The sequence below is a fragment of the Pongo abelii genome, chromosome 17, assembly GCF_028885655.2.
Source record: "Pongo abelii isolate AG06213 chromosome 17, NHGRI_mPonAbe1-v2.0_pri, whole genome shotgun sequence".
Classification (NCBI taxonomy): Eukaryota; Metazoa; Chordata; class Mammalia; order Primates; family Hominidae; genus Pongo; species Pongo abelii.
In genome coordinates this window covers 81565139-81572263 of record NC_072002.2, presented here as the reverse complement: position 1 = coordinate 81572263, position 7125 = coordinate 81565139, and the positions used below count along the sequence as shown (strand labels likewise).

Genomic DNA, 7125 nt, shown 5'->3' with positions numbered 1-7125 from the left:
AAATCTAATTATAACCATGAATAAAGTAAAATATTTTACATAATAATAAACCAAGTTAAAGAAAAGGACTTATTAAAGTTTAGACATTTCTCTCTCATTATGTCTTTTACTTGATTTCTGAGGAGGAATGACCGAATTAAGAAATAGCCAGAAGGCATAGACACACAGTGGAAAATCATTTCTCTTTTTAGTAAGTTTTGTGTCTGCTTTAAATTGATCATTTGTTTCATCAGCTAATCCCCAAACAGAGGGCATGTCCTCTCTACTTGCAAAATTCTTGTACATAAGTTGAATTCTCTCTTTATCAACTCAGGCCAATAAGTATTTATTTTGTTTTTGCTTGTTGTTAGGGAAAAAAAGAAAAAAAAGATAATCAGCTCATACTACTTGCTTAGCTGTCTGCATTTTAATTCCAGACTATGAACGAGAGTCAGAGTGCCCTTATGATATTTTGCACAAAAGGCTCAGTGTTTATGACTCTTCTCAGAGAACCCAAAATAGCATTGAGTAAGCAGTGACATACTGACAGTGTTGTGGTACTAAAAGCGCAAGTGTCTGTAACTCTGGGCAATGGGGCACATCGAGAGTTTCCTGAGAAGGCTGTGAAGCAAAAAGAAGAAAGTTTTTCCTACTCTTCCTCATGTGACCAACACGAAGTTTGCTGTTCAGTTTTCACAGAACTCCTAGAAGTTGAAGTTACAAAGGTAAGACTATGATAATCAGGCATATTACAAACTACATGCATCATCTTTAATGAGTCAATAGGTCAAAAAGTACTTGACAAACTGTTGCTAGGAAAATATTCTAAAAATATTAAGGAAAATATTTACATAGGAAACAAGGAAAATATTTTAAAAATTTTAAAACCGTAATGTGTACTGAATTTTCTCAAAACACGTATTTGTGAGAACAATTGTCCATCTGTGTAATACAGATTGTTGGTGTGGGGGGGAAGTAACACCTATGTTAGGATATTTAAAACTTCTCAAGTTTCTTAGAATAAATGAATCAACCTTTCTTTGCATGTCTTTCTTTCTTTGCACTTTTTTCTTTGTTCAGGGTTTTATTTTTTATTTATCGTGTATTTACCATGTATATAAGGTAATATGAACAATAGAGTTGTCATCATTAAGTATATGAGAAAAAATATATACAGAATAAATATGAAAATTTTTAAGTATAATTCCAAAAAAATTAAAATATTAGCATTACTATGAATAAAAACACATATATGTCTAAAATTGTACAGACATATTAATTTACCTATATGTATTATAACATTTATACATAACACGAAAGGTAATTTCTCAAATATGAAAGATAGTATAAATTAAGAAAAGTATAAATTAGGAAAATGCGTACTGTAAAAGACATTTTATATGGTTTCAATTCTAATTTGGTACATGCAATTTTAATTGAATAACTAATTGTAATAAAATATTTCAAAATAAGTTTACCAAAGGGATTTAATAAATCTGTTAAATATAAAAACATAAAATATTTAGCAACAAAAAATAGCTAAATAGAGTGGCAAAGGTTTTCTTTAGATTATGTCAATTTATATTTTAGCTCTATTAATTCATTTGTTGAATTAATATATCTGTAAGAAAAACATTATTTAGATAAAATATTTGAAAATTTAGTAATATATATTTATGTTTTAGACGTAGTTACAATATTAAGTAAAATTATATGCATTAATATATTCTTTTTTCAAATTCTTAATATAATATTGTAATCAGCAGTATGCCTACTTACTATAATTTTTAATTTCAAAGAATTTAAATTTCAATATAATGTGAACATTTATATTGACCAAATAAAATAACTAACAAATTTATTTTTAAAAGGAATAAGCACTTTATTATTGTCTGCAATTATTCAAAATTTTTAAGCAATCAATTTATGTCATTTAGAAACCACTAGATCTCCTTTCCTTTACATATGTTTTCCACTTTACCAAGCCTTTATAACAGTGAATGAAATGCTCATATCATTATATAAATATCTGATTTTTATAGTCTTACACATTAGTAAATTCTTTACTTATGCTCCAGTGAAATATTTATAATTTTAGGCACACACACACAAACACATCTGCATATATCTGAAGGCATATGTCTTCTACTTATATTTTTTGTTTTGTTTTGTTTTTCACTTTGGAATGTTTGTAAGGTACATTTCCTCAAGAAACATAAAAAAAATTTTGATGAAATTATCATAAATTGAAGATGCTTTAAAATGATGTGCACAGATGCCTCCTATGCATTCTTAAGAAACCAGATCCATCTTTCAGGAATTTCTCCTAATACAGCTACACATAATCTGATACATATCATCTATAACTAAATATCAACTGATCATTTTTGCCACTCATGATCTTAGCATGTACTCTTAAATATATGTTATGTTTAAAATATTACATAGCAGTATTCAGCACGTTAGTGAGTAGTAATGCAATAGGAATAAATGTGTTAAACTGTTTAAAAGGAGATGTTGATCTTTCTATATACCTTCTTTACATGAGAATTTATTGCTTCTAACCAAGTGTTTGAGAACCATGCTGGTGAATAAGAAAAATTTGTTGTCATGACAACTTCCTTTAACATCCATGATCTTCTATCACCTGTATCTTTGCTTTGGTGAAACAGATTGAAGTTGAAACACAACTAAGTATGGAACCTAACAATAATCCCACAGGAATCCTTTCTATCAATGGTGAAGACAGCCCCTGATTGACAAAATGAGTGTCTTTGCAAAAGTGACTAGAAAGATGTTTGCTACTTTAAAATCAAATCAAAACAAAACAAGATAAACTGTACCCTTACAGAGTTTTTTTTGTTTTGTTTTTTTTTTTTTACCGACTCTCACCACCTTTCAATTGAGAGAATACAGCTAAATGCTCTAAAGCCTGTCAAAATGTGTAACAGATCAATTTCCTTTTCAAATGATGCCTACCCTCTTGAATATGCTGATATGATTCGTTAAGAGAATGCTTGTCTGAATTTAAAACATACTCTAGAATACATGCCTTTGTCAAAATGTGTCACATTAATTACTCAATAATTATATTCAGAATCATCCAAGTATGTCTTAAGATTAAAGCAAAACATCATTTTTAAAAATCCTGCTTTGGCACAACAAGTGAAATTTGAAATGTTATTTTAGGACAGTGGTTTTTCAACATACCAGAGCAGTAGATCCAGTTTAGCTGTTTTTTAATTCTAAGAAGTTTCATGATAAATGAAATTTGCAAATTTGCAAGATACTGTATTAAAGTGGGGATAATTTTGGCACATCAGTCATGTCTTAAAATAACCTAGGCAATTTTATCTGTGTGTCAAATTTAGAAATGTCATTCCTGTGGGAATGAGCAAACCATAAATACATCACAGGAAAGAAGTCGCTATTTTTCTGTCTTTAAGTTGTTTTATAGTTAAATTGTGTCCAAGAGTTTGCCATCTAATTTATTCCTAAAAAGGCCTAGTGGAGAATATATGACTTTCTTTGATGGAGAGATAATACTACTAAACATAAAGATAAACATAAAATGTAACCAGAATAATAATAAAGGCAAAGAGAAAAGGTATAGATACATCTCTGAATTTTCAAGAGAGTAATGTCATTTGTCACTAAGCAAATACTTCTTGACAGTGCTTGAAATTGCTCTTGATTTGCATTGGGAGATATACCTAATGCTAGATGACGAGTTGGTGGGTGCAGTGCACCAGCATGGCACATGTATACATATGTAACTTACCTGCACATTGGGCACATGTACCATAAAACCTAAAGTATAATAATAATAATAATAATAAAAGAAAAAAATTAAAAAAAAAAACAAAACAAAAAAAAAAAAAAAAAAAAAAAAAAAAGAAATTGCTCTTGAACTGGTAAAGCAAAATGTAACTCTTCCCCCATAGTATTTGATGAGAAATAAATGGGCTACAATGTCACTTGTCAGGTGGATATAATTCCCCTTCTTCTAAATAAGACTTTTCTTTGGGAGACTATGTAAGACATTGGTTTATTTTTGATTATTTTCCCTCTTTTATTGAATGCTTATAGAATAACCCAACCCTGTAGGCATATGAGGATTTGACTCCAAATTTATTGGTTAATAATAAATAAGCGTATTTATGTTTTCACACACATATGTGTACCTGGCTACACATTTCTCTATTAACAGATAGTTTTGAATGCATGTGTATACTCCTTTGATAATTTCAAGACCACATGAATTATTTATAAAACTTTCATGTCGTTTTATACAATATGGATTTAATAAAACCACTTACATGAAATTTAATTTAAAATATTTTTAAAGATATGGAGCAATGTTGTCATTTTGTGTACGTGTGTGTGTATTGCATTTTTAAACCAGTGTTGAAAACACACAATTCTTAACTCACAAATATGATTTTTATGAGATTATAATTATGTCATTGGGATTTTTTGTGCATAAAAAAGGAAAAAGCAATAGACTTTTAAGAGGGTGAGTTAAATATTAAAAATCTCAGCAAGACATTACTTAACTGACTCTTAAATATTATGAAACAAAGCGTTAGAACTTTAGGGTTGCCAGATTTTTAAAAAATAAAGTAAGGAATTATTTTATATAAAACATCATCCCTTTAAACAGCATATACTAGCTGTCTGTATACTTAATGACAATTTGGTGCAGGTTCAGAGTCCACGTAATTTAAAATTTTAGGAATAAAGGCACATTTATTTATTCAATAATCCCAGTCACGCATTTAGATTATTCTAAATGCTGTTACATTTAAATACTAAAAGAAAGTATGTTTATTCTATCTGGCACCAATTTCAAAGGATTTACAAGCTTAAGATATCCTATCTATATTTTTAAATCCAGCTTGTAACATGAATTAACTATATTCACGACTGTTTCATAAACGTTCATGACTGTTTTCCTTCCTTAAGTTGATACATATTTTTAACTCATTACATACAACCCTTGGAGGTATACTTTACTGTCTTCTGTGTTTAAAAAACTCTAAACACTTCTGTTTTGTTTTATACCATACACATTTTTGTTTATAATTAAGGTGATATTCTCAAATTTCTCATTTTGGGAATTAAAAAGTAGAAATTTATTTATCCTATATTCATGCCATTAATGTTAAAACAATTTATTAATCTGTTTATAGGATGTTTTCAATATTTGTTTTTTATTGGAAATTGACAATTTATAATTGAATAAATTTACGGGACATAAACTGATGTTAGAATTCATGAAAACAATGTGGAATGATTAAATCAGGCTAGTTAATATATTCATCACCTCAAATATTTAACATTTTCTGTGGTGAGAACATTTGAACTTTGCTCTCTTAGGAATTTTGAAATGTAGAATACTCTACTATTAACTGTATTCACCACACTGTGTAATAGAACCCCTTCTGAAACGTGAAACATACTCCTCCTGTCTGAGATTTGACCTTCATTTCCTCATCTGCCCCACCCCACCAGCCTCTGTAAATACCAGTCTACTTTATGCCTCTATGAGTTCCATTGTTTTAGATTCTACATACAGATGACAAAACGTGATATTTCTCTTTGCGTGCTGGCTAATATTATTTAGTCATTCTTCATACGCAGCTAATAGCAGACGATTAAAAAAAAATCCCCAAAATATGCAATAATAGCATTCAACATTGTGCTAACCTAGTCCATCTGTCTCCACGTTTTATGTTGACAATACCTTTTCATGATTAAATACTCTGAATAAACTCAACAAAATAAAGTTTTACAAATATGAATTAATTTTAAGTTAATATGCAGAAAATATAAAAAATAAATATAAAACAAGTGATACAATTGTTTACATTACATCCTTTATGAAAGAGAGGCTAAACAAACATTCAATTTTATATTATACAATTTGAAACTAAAATAATTCTTATCTCAAGAGATTGAATTCCAAAATATTTTGTATCAAACTAATAATATATTCTTATTTACCTTTTATAACATGTCTTTGAAGTGTACTTTCCATTTTAGTATTCGATATTTTATTATAACTTCAATTAAATTTTTACTTTCTAACTGAGTTTCAGTGGATACATGTGCTGGCTTGTTACATGTGTAAATTGCATGTTGCTGCGGTTTAGTGTACAAATTATTTCATCACCCAGGTAGTGATAATACTACCTGACAGATAGTTTTTTGATTCTCGCCCTCTTCTCACCCCACCCTGAAGTAGGCCCCAGTGTCTGTTACTCTGGTGTCCATGTGTACTCGATGTTTAGTTTTCCACTTATAAGTGAGAACATGCAGTATTTGATTTTCTGTTCTCGCATTAGTTTGCTTAAGATAATGGCCTCCAGTTCCATCCTACTGGGGCAAAGGACATGATCTCATTTTTATGGCTGTATAGTATTCCATTGTGTAAATGTGTCAAATTTCCTTATTCTGTCCATTGTTGATGAGCATCTAGGTTGATTCCATGTCTTTCCTATTGTGAAAAGTGCTGTGATGAACATATTTGTGCATATGTCTTTATGGTAGAACTATATATCCCTTCGAATATATAGTTAATAATCCACTACTAGGATTGCTGAGTTGAATGGTAGTAATATAATCCACTACTAGGGTTGCTGAGTTGAATCTTTGAGATATCTCCAAACTGCTTTTCACAGTGGCTGAACTAATTTACATTCACATCAGCAGTGTGTAAGAATTCCCTTTTCTATGCAAATTTGCCAGCATCTGTTATATTCTGACATAGTAATAGCCATTCTGACTGGTATGAGATGGTATCTCATTGTGACTTTGATTTGCATTTCTCTAATGATTAGTGATATTTGGAATTTTTTTTTTATACTTTAAGTTCTAGGGTACATGTGCACCACATGCAGGTTTGTTACATATGTATACATGTGCCATGTTGGTGTGCTGCACCCATTAACTCGTCATTTACATTAGGTATATCTCCTAATGCTATCCCTACCCCTTCCTCCCACCCCACGACAGGCCCAGGTGTGTGATGTTCCCCTTCCTGTGTCCAGGTGTTCTCATTTTTTAATAGGCTTGTTGGCTGTGTGCATGTCTTATTTGAGAAGCCTCTGTTCATATCCTTTGCCCATTTTTAAGTGGGGTTGT

The 7125-nt window shown here is 30.2% G+C and overlaps 1 protein-coding gene across 4 annotated transcripts in view; it reads left to right on the top strand.

Moving 5' to 3' along the window:
• Positions 1-497: 497 nt before the first annotated feature.
• Positions 498-7125, top strand: part of CDH19 (cadherin 19) — a 104399-nt gene continuing 97771 nt past the window's right edge. For all 4 annotated transcript variants that reach the window (XM_024235962.3, XM_054538057.2, XM_054538058.2 and 1 more), the window contains exon 1: positions 498-704. The gene's annotated coding sequence lies outside the window, so the exon portion shown is untranslated. The remainder of the gene's footprint in view (positions 705-7125) is intronic.